This window comes from Pseudophryne corroboree, chromosome 10 (assembly GCF_028390025.1).
Source record: "Pseudophryne corroboree isolate aPseCor3 chromosome 10, aPseCor3.hap2, whole genome shotgun sequence".
NCBI lineage: Eukaryota > Metazoa > Chordata > Amphibia > Anura > Myobatrachidae > Pseudophryne > Pseudophryne corroboree.
This window is the reverse complement of record NC_086453.1, coordinates 177,924,772-177,944,216: the sequence shown is the minus strand read 5'-3', so window position 1 is coordinate 177,944,216 and position 19,445 is coordinate 177,924,772. Positions and strand designations below refer to the sequence as shown.

The following is a 19,445-nucleotide window of genomic DNA, read 5'->3' as shown; positions in this document are numbered from 1 at the left end:
GGGCTCCATCCACAAGTCCCACATGCCTAGCGGAATCGCTCCGTGTTAGCTCCTCCTTCAATGTCTCCAGCTTCTTCTGCAAAAGCCTGATGAGGGGAATGACCTGACTCAGGCTGGCAGTGTCTGAACTGACTTCACGTGTGGCAAGTTCAAAGGGCATCAGAACCTTGCACAACGTTGAAATCATTCTCCACTGCGCTTGAGACAGGTGCATTCCACCTACTATATCGTGCTCAATTGTATAGGCTTGAATGGCCTTTTGCTGCTCCTCCAACCTCTGAAGCATATAGAGGGTTGAATTCCACCTCGTTACCACTTCTTGCTTCAGATGATGGCAGGGCAGGTTCAGTAGTTTTTGGTGGTGCTCCAGTCTTCTGTACGTGGTGCCTGTACGCCGAAAGTGTCCCGCAATTCTTCTGGCCACCGACAGCATCTCTTGCACGCCCCTGTCGTTTTTTAAAAAATTCTGCACCACCAAATTCAAGGTATGTGCAAAACATGGGACGTGCTGGAATTTGCCCATATTTAATGCACACACAATATTGCTGGCGTTGTCCGATGCCACAAATCCACAGGAGAGTCCAATTGGGGTAAGCCATTCCGCGATGATCTTCCTCAGTTGCCGTAAGAGGTTTTCAGCTGTGTGCGTATTCTGGAAAGCGGTGATACAAAGCGTAGCCTGCCTAGGAAAGAGTTGGCGTTTGCGAGATGCTGCTACTGGTGCCGCCGCTGCTGTTCTTGCGGCGGGAGTCCATACATCTACCCAGTGGGCTGTCACAGTCATATAGTCCTGACCCTGCCCTGCTCCACTTGTCCACATGTCCGTGGTTAAGTGGACATTGGGTACAACTGCATTTTTTAGGACACTGGTGAGTCTTTTTCTGACGTCCGTGTACATTCTCGGTATCGCCTGCCTAGAGAAGTGGAACCTAGATGGTATTTGGTAACGGGGGCACACTGCCTCAATAAATTGTCTAGTTCCCTGTGAACTAACGGCGGATACCGGACGCACGTCTAACACCAACATAGTTGTCAAGGCCTCAGTTATCCGCTTTGCAGTAGGATGACTGCTGTGATATTTCATCTTCCTCGCAAAGGACTGTTGAACAGTCAATTGCTTACTGGAAGTAGTACAAGTGGGCTTACGACTTCCCCTCTGGGATGACCATCGACTCCCAGCGGCAACAACAGCAGCGCCAGCAGCAGTAGGCGTTACACGCAAGGATGCATCGGAGGAATCCCAGGCAGGAGAGGACTCGTCAGAATTGCCAGTGACATGGCCTGCAGGACTATTGGCATTCCTGGGGAAGGAGGAAATTGACACTGAGGGAGTTGGTGGGGTGGTTTGCGTGAGCTTGGTTACAAGAGGAAGGGATTTACTGGTCAGTGGACTGCTTCCGCTGTCACCCAAAGTTTTTGAACTTGTCACTGACTTATTATGAATGCGCTGCAGGTGACGTATAAGGGAGGATGTTCCGAGGTGGTTAACGTCCTTACCCCTACTTATTACAGCTTGACAAAGGGAACACACGGCTTGACACCTGTTGTCCGCATTTCTGGTGAAATACCTCCACACCGAAGAGCTGATTTTTTTGGTATTTTCACCTGGCATGTCAACGGCCATATTCCTCCCACGGACAACAGGTGTCTCCCCGGGTGCCTGACTTAAACAAACCACCTCACCATCAGAATCCTCCTGGTCAATTTCCTCCCCAGCGCCAGCAACACCCATATCCTCCTCATCCTGGTGTACTTCAACACTGACATCTTCAATCTGACTATCAGGAACTGGACTGCGGGTGCTCCTTCCAGCACTTGCAGGGGGCGTGCAAATGGTGGAAGGCGCATGCTCTTCACGTCCAGTGTTGGGAAGGTCAGGCATCGCAACCGACACAATTGGACTCTCCTTGTGGATTTGGGATTTCGAAGAATGCACAGTTCTTTGCTGTGCTGCTTTTGCCAGCTTGAGTCTTTTCATTTTTCTAGCGAGAGGCTGAGTGCTTCCATCCTCATGTGAAGCTGAACCACTAGCCATGAACATAGGCCAGGGCCTCAGCCGTTCCTTGCCACTCCGTGTGGTAAATGGCATATTGGCAAGTTTACGCTTCTCCTCCGACAATTTTATTTTAGGTTTTGGAGTCCTTTTTTTTCTGATATTTGGTGTTTTGGATTTGACATGCTCTGTACTATGACATTGGGCATCGGCCTTGGCAGACGACGTTGCTGGCATTTCATCGTCTCGGCCATGACTAGTGGCAGCAGCTTCAGCACGAGGTGGAAGTGGATCTTGATCTTTCCCTAATTTTGGAACCTCAACATTTTTGTTCTCCATATTTTAATAGGCACAACTAAAAGGCACCTCAGGTAAACAATGGAGATGGATACTAGTATACAATTATGGACTGCCTGCCGACTGCAGACACAGAGGTAGCCACAGCCGTGAACTACCGTACTGTACTGTGTCTGCAGCTAATATAGACTGGTTGATAAAGAGAAGATGTCTATGTAACTATGTATGTATAAAGAAGACTGAAAAAAATCCACGGTTAGGTGGTATACAATTATGGACGGACTGCCTGCCGAGTGCAGACACAGAGGTAGCCACAGCCGTGAACTACCGTACTGTACTGTGTCTGCAGCTAATATAGACTGGTTGATAAAGAGAAGATGTCTATGTAACTATGTATGTATAAAGAAGAATGAAAAAAAACCACGGTTAGGTGGTATACAATTATGGACGGACTGCCTGCCGAGTGCAGACACAGAGGTAGCCACAGCCGTGAACTACCGTACTGTACTGTGTCTGCAGCTAATATAGACTGGTTGATAAAGAGAAGATGTCTATGTAACTATGTATGTATAAAGAAGAATGAAAAAAATCCACGGTTAGGTGGTATTACAATTATGGACGGACTGCCTGCCGAGTGCAGAGACACAGAGGTAGCCACAGCCGTGAACTACCGTACTGTGTCTGCTGCGACTGGATGATAAATGATATAAAAAATATATATATATCACTACTGCAGCCGGACAGGTATATATTATATATTATATAATGACGGACCTGCTGGACACTGTCTGTCAGCAGAATGAGTTTTATTTTTATAGAATAAAAAAAAAAAAAACACACAAGTGAAGTCACACGACGAGTGTTTAACTTTTTCAGGCAATCACAATATAAGTATACTACTAACTATACTGGTGGTCAGTGTGGTCAGGTCACTGGTCAGTCACACTGGCAGTGGCACTCCTGCAGCAAAAGTGTGCACTGTTTAATTTTAATATAATATGTACTCCTGGCTCCTGCTATAACCTATAACTGGCACTGCAGTAGTGCTCCCCAGTCTCCCCCACAATTATAAGCTGTGTGAGCTGAGCAGTCAGACAGATATATAATATATATAGATGATGCAGCACACTGGCCTGAGCCTGAGCAGTGCACACAGATATGGTATGTGACTGACTGAGTCACTGTGTGTATCGCTTTTTTCAGGCAGAGAACGGATATATTAAATAAACTGCACTGTGTGTCTGGTGGTCACTCACTATATAATATATTATGTACTCCTGGCTCCTGCTATAACCTATAACTGGCACTGCAGTAGTGCTCCCCAGTCTCCCCCACAATTATAAGCTGTGTGAGCTGAGCAGTCAGACAGATATATATAATATTATATATAGATAATAGATGATGCAGCACACTGGCCTGAGCCTGAGCAGTGCACACAGATATGGTATGTGACTGACTGAGTCACTGTGTGTATCGCTTTTTTCAGGCAGAGAACGGATATATTAAATAAACTGCACTGTGTGTCTGGTGGTCACTCACTATATAATATATTATGTACTCCTGGCTCCTGCTATAACCTATAACTGGCACTGCAGTAGTGCTCCCCAGTCTCCCCCACAATTATAAGCTGTGTGAGCTGAGCAGTCAGACAGATATATATAATATTATATATAGATAATAGATGATGCAGCACACTGGCCTGAGCCTGAGCAGTGCACACAGATATGGTATGTGACTGACTGAGTCACTGTATCGCTTTTTTCAGGCAGAGAACGGATATATTAAATAAACTGCACTGTGTGTCTGGTGGTCACTCACTATATAATATATTATGTACTCCTGGCTCCTGCTATAACCTATAACTGGCACTGCAGTAGTGCTCCCCAGTCTCCCCCACAATTATAAGCTGTGTGAGCTGAGCAGTCAGACAGATATATATAATATTATATATAGATAATAGATGATGCAGCACACTGGCCTGAGCCTGAGCAGTGCACACAGATATGGTATGTGACTGAGTCACTGTGTGCTGTGTATCGCTTTTTTCAGGCAGAGAACGGATTATAAAGTAAACTGCACTGTCCTCACTAGTAAACTCTCTCCACTCAGTCTCTACACTTCTACAGTAACAGTACTCCTCCTAGTCAGCTCCAGTAAATCTCTCTCAGTCTCTTATAATCTAAATGGAGAGGACGCCAGCCACGTCCTCTCCCTATCAATCTCAATGCACGTGTGAAAATGGCGGCGACGCGCGGCTCCTTATATAGAATCCGAGTCTCGCGATAGAATCCGAGCCTCGCGAGAATCCGACAGCGTCATGATGACGTTCGGGCGCGCTCGGGTTAACCGAGCAAGGCGGGAAGATCCGAGTCTGCTCGGACCCGTGAAAAAAACCATGAAGTTCTGGCGGGTTCGGATTCAGAGAAACCGAACCCGCTCATCTCTAACAGAAACCATTCCTGTATTTGTGCCAGGATAAAAAAGGTGGTCAAGGTATGGCAATTTTCTTATCCCCTACTAGCGGAGATAAACTGCCATAATCATCTTGGTAAATACTCTGGGGCTGTGGCTAACCCAAACGGTAAGGCCTAGAACTGACATGTTGCTGAAGGATGGTAAACCTTGAGACAACACTGATGGACAGTGCTATAGGAGCCTGTAGGTAAGCATCCTGACTTATCCAGGAATACCATGTAATGTACTGGCTCTCCGTCAAAACTATGGAGCGCAATGTCTCCATGTGAACCGTGGTACCCAAACTTATCTGTTTAGACTTTTTTAGATTGAGAATGAAGCCAAGGATCCTTCTGACTCAAACCTAGGTTGGAGTAGAAACCCCCCATTGTGCATGGGTTACCGGAATGACTATTCCTGACAAAAGCAATTTCTGAACTGCTTCATGCAAATCCCTCACCTTCGCCTCTACCCGAGACGGGCTGGAACAGAAGAACCTTCGAGGAGGATGCTTCTTGAAAGGAAAGCATAAACTAGAGATACCGCTTCTTGCACCCATCTGTGCAAGCTGAAGAAGTCGTCCCGCTATCTGGGATCCCCCAGAAGAAGACCTGCACCATCATGCTGATGGCTTATCCTCTTGTTTAGAAGCTGGCCCTCTGGTCGCTGTTACGATCCTTTTTGCTTTTTCCTTTACGACCAATAAGGCCGAAAATCAGACCTCTAACCAGGGGCTATATGTGGAAGGAAACGTGACCTTTTTGGAGTCTGCTTCTGACTCCCGAATATCTGTTAATTCTTTACTTAACAGAGTTCCAGGCAAAGTTAAGTTCCCAGAACCTTCTTTGATACTGAATCAGCTTTCCATGTATGTAAGCAAACTGCTCTGCGAGCAGCTATTGTGAAAAGTGACGCCTCCATGAAGCATTACCCATATCTATTTCTGCCTGTTACAAGCCCAGGCAGCTATCTTGCTTCTTTCCATGCAAGCTGAAGTCATGGCTGGCCTTATGACTGCCTCAGACTGAGACATTGTTTTTTTTGAAAACCATTCCTCTTTTGACGTTGACGGCAGAGGCCATATAGATTTTTGCACTATCAAATGACATGCGTATCTATTTTGGGAGGCACTTCCCCATTTTAAACAGTCCCCAGCTGGAAAAGGATATTGGAATCCCATTTACCGGGAATTCTATCTTATTGGGTGTAGCCCAAACTTTTCCCATGAATTCTGCCCTCGTGAGGAGACCCAATTATTGTTTTGGGATGTTTAAACACAGGTGCCTTATTTTTAACCCATACTCTGCTGCCTCTAATGACAGACTAGCCTTTTCTGCTCTCATTAATTCAGCTTATTCATTAAGCTGATACCTTTTACCTGTTCTTCGTACGCTGAAGTAGAGTATATAGAGTTTTCATCGTCTGATGATCATCATGTGTAGCCTGTGACATCGATGATTTATTTACATTTGGTTCGTCAGTTTGTCTTATTGGAGAAGCTGTTGGGGATATACCGTAGGTAGGGAGCTGCATGTATGGTTTAATAGTGAACCCTATTCCTGGTATTGAAGCTGTAAGAATTAAATTTTCAGCTAAACTGGACAAGGTCTGTGCAAACATCGCCCCAATGGGTCTATCTATACCTGATGTAAATCAGGGAAGTATTATGCTGAACAGCAAACCATTTTACACATAAACCATCCTGTACCAGATCATAGAGGATAATACAGTTTTTACAAAACAACATGATATGAGTGTTGGTGTTACTGTAAGTGTACCCTCGTCACTTTTGCCGCTCTTAGACATGATAAATAATCAGCACTTTCACAGTGTACTACACAATTTGTAATTATAACCACTTTATCTCTCTAAAGTGATATCAATCTGACCCTACCCATGCACCCGCATTGAGGATAAGAAGATCAACTGACAAACATATATAGAAGTCAGCAATCACACTAGCAGTCAGTCATCTGTTATAAATTAGTCATATGAGCCAGTGGCGGAACTATAGAGTGGAGGGCCCAGGTGCAACAATATGCTTTGGGCCCCCTCCCCCCCCCCCTTTTCACTGCAGCCGCCGCTGCACCCCTTGGCCCATCTAGTCTGCCTGTGTACACACATATACTAGGGTTCATTTTTGTTGGGAGCCAATTAACCTATCAGTATATTTTTGGATTTTGGGAGGAAACCGAAGTAGCCAGGGGAAACACACACAAGTGCGGGTAGAACATACAAACTCCACACAGTTAGGGTGATGGAGGATATCAAACCTATGAACTCTGTGCTGTGAGGCAGTAATGTTAACCATTACAGTACACTAACCGATCCTACAATTAAGAGATTTATACAAAAAGCATCAGTGAAAATTGAAATCTGCAAATATCTACCACAGACCGTTCCAGGCCACACAACACAACACAACACACTGATACACAGTACCTGAGCTTTCCCAGGACTTTTGACCGGACCGCCATCCTTCCTTTGCCTCAGGGTCAGTGGGGCTGGGGCGCCTAGGTCATCCTGCTGCTTCTGACTCCTAAGTCCTGCAGCAGCCACCATGGTGTCAACGCCCCCATCCTCTTCTGCTTCACTCCTCCTATTCGTCCTCTTTGTTGGTAATTCATTCGATTCCTGTTATGTGCAGCTAGTCTGCCGTCCACCTCGCTTGCTGGTCCTCCTCTGCAGCGCAGCCTGAATGATACAGGGGGTGGGCGCAGGGACGGTGCTAGGGTGTACAACACCCCCCTTACAAACTATAAATGTGTGCCCTCCTAGAAATATGGAGGCAAAATAGTGGTTGGTGGTGCCCTTCATCTACACACACACACACACACACACACACACACACACACACACACACACACACACACACACACACACACACACACACACACACACACACACACACACACACACACATTACCAACACCCCAGCAGCACCCAGACACTCCCCACATTCACCAACAATACACCAGAAGAACCCAATCACCCATCCTTCATTCACCACCAATAGCCTGCCCAGCCACGCTTCTCATCATTTACTAGTATCAACTCCCCTGAAGCACTCTGATAATCCCCCTGGCCCTTCATTCACTACCAACACCCACCACCATACAGTACTATTACCTCTACAGAAAAGACACCTCCACCTCGCACACTACAACACCCAGATATCCCCCCCATACACTACAATACCCAGACACATCCCCCTCATGCAGTACTATGCCCAGATACCACCCCCTCCTGTACACTACAATGTCGACACTCCACCTCATACACTGCAACACCCAGACACCCACCACCCATACACTACAACACCCAGACCCCCCCATACACTATAACACCCAGACACCCCCCTCATACACTAACGCACCCAGAACCCCCCCTTATACACCTCAACACCCAGATCCCCCTCGTCATACACAACACCTCCTCCTCAAACACTACAACACCTAGACACCCCCCATACACTACAGCACCCAGACACCCCCCATACACTACAGCACCCAGACACCCCTTATACACTACAGCATCCAGACAAGCCTTAAACACTACAGCATCCAGACACCCCCATACACTACAGCATCCAGACACGCCTTATACACTACAGCATCCAGACACCCCCCATACACTACAGCACCCAGACACGCCATATACAATACAGCATCCAGACACGCCTTATACACTACAGCACCCAGACACGCCTTATACACTACAGCACCCAGACACCCCCCTCATACACTACAGCACACAGACACGCCTCATACACTACAGCATCCAGACACGCCTCATACACTACAGCATCCAGACACCCCCTCATACACTACAGCACCCAGACACCCCCCTCAGACACTACAGCACCCAGACACGCCTCATACACTACAGCATCCAGACACGCCTTATACACTACTACACCCAGACAACCCCCCCTCATACATTACAGCACCCAGACAACCCCCCCTCATACACTACAGCACCCAGACACCCCCCTCCCTCCCACATACACTACAGCAGCCAGACACCCCCCTCATACACAACAGCACCCAGGCACTCCCCTCATACACTACAGCACCCAGACAACCCCCATACACTACTGCACCCAGAAACGCCTTATACACTACAGCACCCAGACACGCCTTATACACTACAGCACCCAGACAACATCCCCCCCCTCATACCCTACAGCAACAGACAACCCCCCCTCATACATTACAGCACCCAGACAACCCCCTCTCATACACTACAGCACCCAGACAACACACACCCCTCATACCCTACAGCACCCAGACAACACCCCCCTCCTACATTACAGCACCCAGACAACACCCCCCATCATACATTACAGCACCCAGACAACACCCCCTCATACACTACAGCACCCAGACACCCCCCCATACACTACAGCACCCAGACACCACTTATACACTACAGCATCCAGACACGCCTTAAACACTACAGCATCCAGACACCCCCCATACACTACAGCATCCAGACACCCCCCATACACTACAACACCCAGACCCCCCCATACACTATAACACCCAGACACCCCCCTCATACACTAACGCACCCAGAACCCCCCCTTATACACCTCAACACCCAGATCCCCCTCCTCATACACAACACCTCCTCCTCAAACACTACAACACCTAGACACCCCCCATACACTACAGCACCCAGACACCCCCCATACACTACAGCACCCAGACACCCCTTATACACTACAGCATCCAGACACGCCTTAAACACTACAGCATCCAGACACCCCCATACACTACAGCATCCAGACACGCCTTATACACTACAGCATCCAGACACGCCTTATACACTACAGCACCCAGACACGCCATATACACTACAGCATCCAGACACGCCTTATACACTACAGCACCCAGACACGCCTTATACACTACAGCATCCAGACACGCCTTATACACTACAGCACCCAGACACGCCTTATACACAACAGCATCCAGACACACCCCTCATACACTACAGCACCCAGACACCCCCCTCATACACTACAGCACACAGACACGCCTCATACACTACAGCATCCAGACACGCCTCATACACTACAGCATCCAGACACCCCCCTCATACACTACAGCACCCAGACACCCCCCTCATACACTACAGCACCCAGACACGCCTCATACACTACAGCATCCAGACACGCCTTATACACTACAGCACCCAGACAACCCCCCCTCATACACTACAGCACACAGACACCCCCCTCCCACATACACTACAGCAGCCAGACACCCCCCTCATACACAACAGCACCCAGACTCCCCCCTCATACACTACAGCACACAGACAACCCCCATACACTACTGCACCCAGAAACGCCTTATACACTACAGCACCCAGACACGCCTTATACACTACAGCACCCAGACAACACACACCCCTCATACCCTACAGCACCCAGACAACACCCCCCCTCATACATTACAGCACCCAGACAACACCCCCCATCATACATTACAGCACCCAGACAACACCCCCCCTCATACATTACAGCACCCAGACAACACCCCTCCCTCATACATTACAGCACCCAGACAACCCCCCCTCATACACTACACCACCCAGACACCCCCCATACACTACAGCACCCAGACACCCCTTATACACTACAGCATCCAGACACGCCTTAAACACTACAGCATCCAGACACCCCCCATACACTACAGCATCCAGACACCCCCCATACACTACAGCATCCAGACACGCCTTATACACTACAGCATCCAGACACGCTTATATACTACAGCATCCAGACACCCCCCATACACTACAGCATCCAGACACGCCTTATACACTACAGCATCCAGACACCCCCATCACTACAGCACCCAGACACGCCATATACACTACAGCATCCAGACACGCCTTATACACTACAGCACCCAGACACCCCCCATATACTACAGCACCCAGACACGCCATATACACTACAGCATCCAGACACGCCTTATACACTACAGCACCCAGACACGCCTTATACACTACAGCATCCAGACACGCCTTATACACTACAGCACCCAGACACGCCTTATACACTACAGCATCCAGACACCCCCCTCATACACTACAGCACCCAGACAGTGACACCTCCCTCATACACTACAGCACCCAGACACGCCTCATACACTACAGCATCCAGACACGCCTCATACACTACAGCATCCAGACACCCCCCTCATACACTACAGCACCCAGACACCCCCCTCATACACTACAGCACCCAGACACGCCTCATACACTACAGCATCCAGACACGCCTTATACACTACAGCACCCAGACAACCCCCCCTCATACATTACAGCACCCAGACAACCCCCCCTCATACACTACTGCACCCAGACACCCCCCTCCCTCATACACTACAGCAGCCAGACACCCCCCTCATACACAACAGCACCCAGACACCCCCCTCATACACTACAACACCCAGACACCCCCCATACACTACAGCACCCAGACACGCCTTATACACTACAGCACCCAGACACGCCTTATACACTACTGCATCCAGACACCCCCCTCATACACTACAGCACCCAGACACCCCCCTCATACACTACAGCATCCAGACACGCCTCATACACTACAGCATCCAGACACCCCCCTCATTCACTACAGCACCCAGACATCCCCCTCCCTCATACACTACAGCAGCCAGACACCCCCCTCATACACAACAGCACCCAGACACCCCCCTCATACACTACAGCACCCAGACACCCCCCATACACTACAGCACCCAGACACGCCTTATACACTACAGCACCCAGACACGCCTTATACACTACACCACCCAGACAACATCCCCCCCCTCATACCCTACAGCACCAGACAACCCCCCCTCATACATTACAGCACCCAGACAACCCCCTCTCATACACTACAGCACCCAGACAACACACACCCCTCATACCCTACAGCACCCAGACAACACCCCCCCTCATACATTACAGCACCCAGACAACACCCCCCATCATACATTACAGCACCCAGACAACACCCCCCCTCATACATTACAGCACCCAGACAACACCCCTCCCTCATACATTACAGCACCCAGACAACCCCCCCTCATACACTACAGCACCCAGACACCCCCCATACACTACAGCACCCAGACACCCCTTATACACTACAGCATCCAGACACGCCTTAAACACTACAGCATCCAGACACCCCCCATACACTACAGCATCCAGACACCCCCCATACACTACAGCATCCAGACACGCCTTATATACTACAGCATCCAGACACGCTTAAACACTACAGCATCCAGACACCCCCCATACACTACAGCATCCAGACACGCCTTATACACTACAGCATCCAGACATCCCCCATCACTACAGCACCCACACACGCCATATACACTACAGAATCCAGACACGCCTTATACACTACAGCACCCAGACAAGCCTTATACACTACAGCATCCAGACACGCCTTATACACTACAGCACCCAGACACGCCTTATACACTACAGCATCCAGACACCCCCCTCATACACTACAGCACCCAGACACCCCCCTCATACACTACAGCATCCAGACACGCCTCATACACTACAGCATCCAGACACCACCCTCATTCACTACAGCACCCAGACACCCCCCTCATTCACTACAGCACCCAGACACCCCCCTCATACACTACAGCACCCAGACACCCCCCTCATACACTACAGCATCCAGACACGCCTTATACACTACAGCACCCAGACAACCCCCCCTCATACATTACAGCACCCAGACAACCCCCCCTCATACACTACAGCACCCAGACACTCCCCTCCCTCATACACTACAGCAGCCAGACACCCCCCTCATACACTACAGCACCCAGACACCCCCCATACACTACAGCATTCAGACACGCCTTATACACTACAGCACCCAGACACGCCTTATACACTACAGCACCCAGACACGCCTTATACACTACAGCACCCAGACAACATCCCCCCCTCATACCCTACTGCACCAGACAACCCCCCCTCATACATTACAGCACCCAGACAACCCCCTCTCATACACTACAGCACCCAGACAACACACACCCCTCATACCCTACAGCACCCAGACAACACCCCCCCTCATACATTACAGCACCCAGACAACACCCCCCATCATACATTACAGCACCCAGACAACACCCCCCCTCACAGAGCCGTCCTTAGGCATAGGCAAACTAGGCAAATGGCTAGGGCATTTGGTATGCTTATGGGCACCAGCAGCTTCTGCTGATTAAAATGATACGCGGCATGCCTATATTCTGTGTGTGACTGCGGCTTTATCTGCATACGAAATGCTACGTTGCAGTGTATTCCTGGAAATCACTGTAATGTAGCATTTCGTATGCAGATACAGCCGCAGTCACACACAGAATATAGGCATGCTGCATATCATTTTTATCAGCGGAAGCTGCTTGTGCATCCTAGCCACACAGTAATGCAAATAAGATGCATTTTCATAAACAAATGGTGCCCAATGTTAGCAGAGCTGCCAGCTGACTCATGCCAGGTATCTCCTGCAGAACTAGCAGCGGTGCTAGGGGGCACCAGCCAAAATCTTGCCTAGGGCATCATATTGGTTAGGGCCGGCTCTGCCCCCTCATACATTACAGCACCCAGACAACACCCCTCCCTCATACATTACAGCACCCAGACAACCCCCCCCCTCATACACTACAGAACCCAGACACCCCCCATACACTACAGCACCCAGACACCCCTTATACACTACAGCATCCAGACACGCCTTAAACACTACAGCATCCAGACACCCCCCATACACTACAGCATCCAGACACCCCCCATACACTACAGCATCCAGACACGCCTTATACACTACAGCATCCAGACACCCCCCCATACACTACAGCACCCAGACACGCCATATACACTACAGCATCCAGACACGCCTTATACACTACAGCACCCAGACACGCCTTATACACTACAGCACCCAGACACGCCTTATACACTACAGCATCCAGACACCCCCCTCATACACTACAGCATCCAGACACGCCTTATACACTACAGCATCCAGACACCCCCCATACACTACAGCACCCAGACACGCCATATACACTACAGCATCCAGACACGCCTTATACACTACAGCACCCAGACACGCCTTATACACTACAGCATTCAGACACGCCTTATACACTACAGCACCCAGACACGCCTTATACACTACAGCATCCAGACACCCCCCTCATACACTACAGCATCCAGACACGCCTCATACACTACAGCATCCAGACACCCCCCTCATACACTACAGCACCCAGACACCCCCCTCATACACTACAGCACCCAGACACGCCTCATACACTACAGCATCCAGACACGCCGTATACACTACAGCACCCAGACAACCCCCCCTCATACATTACAGCACCCAGACAACCCCCCCTCATACACTACAGCACCCAGACACCCCCCTCCCTCATACACTACAGCAGCCAGACACCCCCCTCATACACTACAGCACCCAGACACCCCCCTCATACACTACAGCACCCAGACACCCCCCATACACTACAGCACCCAGACACGCCTTATACACTACAGCACCCAGACACGCCTTATACACTACAGCACCCAGACAACATCCCCCCCTCATACCCCATACCCTCCAACTGTACCTTTTTAATAGGTACAGTACCTTTTTTTCATGGTCTGTACCGATTTTTGGCTCTTCAAACTTCCATTGAAAGTATAGAAAAAGGGGCGTGGCCACGCCCCTTTACCCGCGACCACGCCCCTTTTTCGGGTTTGTACCGATTTTTCAGTGTAAAATGTTGGAGGGTATGCATACCCTACAGCACCAGACAACCCCCCCTCATACATTACAGCACCCAGACAACCCCCCCTCATACACTACAGCACCCAGACAACACGCACCCCTCATACCCTACAGCACCCAGACAACACCCCCCCCCCCTCATATATTACAGCACCCAGACAACACCCCCCATCATACATTACAGCACCCAGACAACACCCCCCCTCATACATTACAGCACCCAGACAACACCCCTCCCTCATACATTACAGCACCCAGACAACCCCCCCTCATACACTACAGCACCCAGACAACTCCCCCCTCATACATTACAGCACCCAGACAACTCCCCCCTCATACATTACAGCACCCAGACAACACCCCTCCTTCCTCCCTCCCCCATACACTACAGCACCCAGTCATCCAGTCCATTAAAAAATCCACACATCCCGGCAGCCGGGAGAAGTGCGGGTGAGAGAGGACGGGAGGTGTGACTGTGCTGCGGGGGAGCTGTCATATGAATTTGGGGCGGCTGATATGCAGCAGTACAGTACCTGGTACGGAGGCATGTAGCTAGCCCCGCCATGTCATGAGCCACACTAGGAAAGCTGGGGGGAGGAGCCGAGGGGGAGAGCTGGCCCATACAGTAACAGGCAGCCGAGGAGAGGCGGAGAGAGAAGAGCTGACCGCACACTCCTCCTGCTCTGGCCGGGACCCTGTCACTTCCGGCCACTAGAGCAACACTGGCGGCGGGCTCAGCGCTACCCGCGGCATACAGTGAGTCAATGTGACTCATTGTAATGGGGGCGGCTGTGGGCCCTTTTACCCCAGCGGGCCCCAGTGCAACGCACTGGTTGCACCGCCGATAGTTCCGCCTCTGATATGAGCATAACATCAACTACAAACACATTTTAAAGTATGTAGGCGTACATTTTACTGAATTCTGTTCTATACAGATCTTAACATATTCAGACGCAATGCAAAGAAAACCACAGTAATGTACACAGACTCATATGTAATAGGCACTAAACTTAACTAGTCATACTAACAAAAGTAGATAGAAATTTAGTGCTGTATAACCCGTACTCAGTAGAGTGGGATACAGGGAGACTCACCTCACTTCCAAGATCGATCAATACGTTAGCGAACACTGAGTAGATCCAGATGCTACTGGTGTACACTGCCGCTCCGGGAACTTTACGTGAACACAGACGCACTGTGCAGGCCCGGCGTTACCCGCTCAGCGAAGGGATGCAGTGCAGGGAGGCGCTGGGACGGATAGGCGCCTTCACTGCTCTGCATCCCTTCCCTGCTGCGCCGTCCTGTCCCCCCTGCTGCTGCCACTGCTGTGTCTGTCACTGTATGACAGGCACTGGCAGCGGGCACCTGCAGCATGAAACGCCTCCTCCCTCCCCTCATCTCATCTCATCTGTGTGAGAGCGCCGAGTACGGGACAGAAGGGGGCGGAGCTACACGGGCCGGTAGGGGCGTGGCTAAACGGCCCATAAGGGGGCGGAGCTACACGGACCTGGCTGCTGTACAGAGAGAGACTGGATTAGGTAAATGGAGGGTGAGAGAGAAGTGTGTGTGTGTGTATGGTGGGTGTGTATGTGTGTGTATATATGTGTGAATTGTGTGTGTGTGGTATGTCTGTGCGCGCGCTCTATGGACGCCACTACTGGGGGGGGGCATTACGTATAAGGACGCTATTACTACAGGGGGGCATTACGTGTAACAACGCTACTACTGGGGGGGCCATTACGTGTAAGGACGCTACTACTACTGGGGCTGGGGGCATTACGTATAAGGACGATACTACTACTGGGGTGCACTACGTATAAGAACGCCACTACTACTGGGGGGGGCATTACGTATAAGGACGATACTACTACTTGGGGGCATTATGTATAAGGACGCTACCATTACCGGGAGGGCATTACGTATAAGGACGATACTACTACTGGGGGTGCGCTACGTATAAGGACGCTACTACTACTGGGGGGGCATTACGTATAAGGACGATACTACTACTTGGGGGCATTATGTATAAGGACGCTACTATTACCGGGAGGGCATTACGTATAACAATGCTACTACTACTGGGGGGAGGGCATTACGTATAAGGATGCTACTACTGCGGGTGGGGCATTACGTATAAGATTAATAAGATTGTGCTACATTGTGGCGTAATTTTAAATGGGGGTACTACTGTGTGGCCATGCCCCTTACTTGTGAGACCACGCCCCTTTTCCCGGCGCGCACCAAAGGAATATGGGAGGGCGCAAATTTATAGTTTGCAGGGGGCGCCGAACACCCTAGCACCGGCCCTGGCACTGTGCATACAGACGCACCGGTCATACAGACGCCTATGCTGCGACCGAGACCCCTCGTGGTAGCGTCTGAGACGGAAGTGAGGCAACAGTTCATGGCGGGAGACCGACGGAAACTGATCATGAACTGGGGGGAGGGGCGACCAGGAGAGCGTCTGACTCTCCACCGCTGACATCAACCCTAGGGATCGCAGCCTCATGCTACTCCTGGTTCCTTATGATCCCTAAGGCCTAGCGCTGGAGCACCCGTGGTGGCGGCGCGCCAGCTACTGTTTGGTAGTATCCTCCCAACACAGTGTGTCTGTGTCCGTATTCCCCTTCTAAGTGGAACCGATGCCTTACCTTCTCCCCGTGCTCCGGCCACAGCCTGGTAACGTCTGCTGGACCTGCTAGTATATCCGATACAGACGCCCGGCGAGACAGCACTGTACCGTGGGTAAGCGTTGTTGCGACCCGACGGAGAGTTGTATGACTTAAAAACCATAGTAAGACTATAAAAATAAAATAAGAAAGCTTAGGGCTGCCAAGAAACAGCAGCCCTCTGAGCATGGTCCGGCTCCTGCCGCACCAAACAAAAAACTGATTTGCCTGAACCAGGGGGCAGGGATATATGGACGGGCCCGTTCAGGGGCGGATCCAGAAGAAAATGATAGGGGGGGCACCATGGAAGGGGAAGTACATTTGCGTGCGGCTTTGGTGCATGTGAGGTGGCGCTTCTTATACAATGCTCACAGTTGTAGCGCTCTTTGGGGGTAATTCTGAGTTGCTCGCAGCAGGATTTTTTTTAGCAGTTGGGCAAAACCATGTGCACTGCAGGGGAGGCAGATATAACATGTGCAGAGAGAGTTAGATTTGGGTGTGGTGTGTTCAATCTGAAATCTAAATTGCAGTGTAAAAATAAAGCAGCCAGTATTTACCCTGCACAGAAACAAAATAACCCACCCAAATCTAACTCTCTCTGCACATGTTATATCTGCCTCCCCTGCAGTGCACATGGTTTTGCCCAACTGCTAACAGAATTCCTGCTGCGATCAACTTGGAATTACCACCATTATGCAATGTCCACTGTACTGGTAGTGCCCCTTATATAGACCCCATAGTAGTGGTGCCCCTTATGCAATGCCCGTATTGCCCCCAGTAGTAATGTTGCCTGTAGTAATGCCCGCAGTCATATAGTGAGTGTGGCCAATTAAAATGCGACGTGATACACAGACATATGCCCCCAATAGTGCAGTGCCAAATCCACAATTGCTCCCACAGTGCCAGATCCACAATTGCCCCCACAGTGCCAGAACCACAAATGCCCCCACAGTGCCAGATCCACAAATGCCCCCACAGTGCCAGATCCAAAAATGCCCCCACAGTGCCAGATCCAAAATGCCCCTACAGTGCCAGATCCAAAAATGCCCCCACAGTGTCAGGTATACAAATGCCCCCACAGTGCCAGGTAAACAATTAACCTCACAGTGCCAGGTAAACAATTGCCCCCACAGTGCCAGGTATACAATTGCCCTCACAGTGCCAGGTATACAAATGCCCCCACATCAGGTATACAAATGCCCCCACAGCAGTTCTGCAGCTGCTTACTGCTGCTGCCGCTTCTGTGCCCGGCTGGCTCTGAGGGTGTCAGGAGGAGAGCGCGGCTATGTCTGGCGGCGTATAGGACTTCAAACTAGCTGCCAGTTCGTGAGCCAATCAGAGCTCGCGGACCGGCGGCTCCTGATTGGCTGCCGGTTCGCGAGCTCTGACTGGCTCACGAACCGGCGGCTGGTTTTAAGTCCGCAACACGCCGCCAGATAGCCGCGCTCTCCACCTGACAGCTGAGACACGCTGCCGCCGGACTGAGCGGCAGCGTGTCTCAGTGACACAAGCGGGGGGACGGACGGATGGGGCCACAAATGACAGGGGGGGCACGGGCCAGAGTGCCACCCCCCTGGATCCGCCACTGGGCCCGTTGCATCCTGGGAGGACTGAAAGCTTGTGATCATTTGGTGCCAATCTGCTATCGCTCCATCATATCCCATTGTTATCCTGTGGATAACCTGTGGACCCAGCCGGAGAAATTACTGGTTTTTGGCTGATGATACCAACACAAGCATTTAAGTGCTGCCCCTAGGCACGTGCCTAATGGGAAATTTGCCACTGCCTGGGTGTATTTGTAAGAGGCACGGGAGTGGGACCCTGCAGAAAGAACTCACTTACCCAAGCTTACGTACCTCCTGCCTCTCGCAACTCAGACGGTACTGGAACACGTCCCAGACACGGACAAGAACTTCCTGGGGTGACCTGAAAAGAATGGGGGACACGCTACGCAGGGCTGGCCTCCAATGGTCTCAGTGAATGGTCATCATTGGCACTTGTGGCCTTAGACTGGGTGCTCCCATAGTGGTGCGAAGCACCAGGCGCGACCCTGAACGAAAACGCCCAAAAGGGAGGTGGGAAAAGGAGCAACACACACACACACACACACACACACACACACACACACACACACACACACACACACACACACACAAATACACGAAACACAATT

General features: G+C 50.4%; 1 long non-coding RNA gene across 1 annotated transcript in view; it reads right to left on the bottom strand.

Annotated features, from left to right (window-relative positions):
* The window catches only part of LOC134965132 (uncharacterized), a 32,840-nt gene extending 25,326 nt beyond the window's left edge, over positions 1-7,514 (bottom strand). The window contains exon 1 of the long non-coding RNA XR_010188337.1: positions 7,187-7,514. This is a non-coding gene — a long non-coding RNA (uncharacterized LOC134965132). The remainder of the gene's footprint in view (positions 1-7,186) is intronic.
* Positions 7,515-19,445: the final 11,931 nt, after the last annotated feature.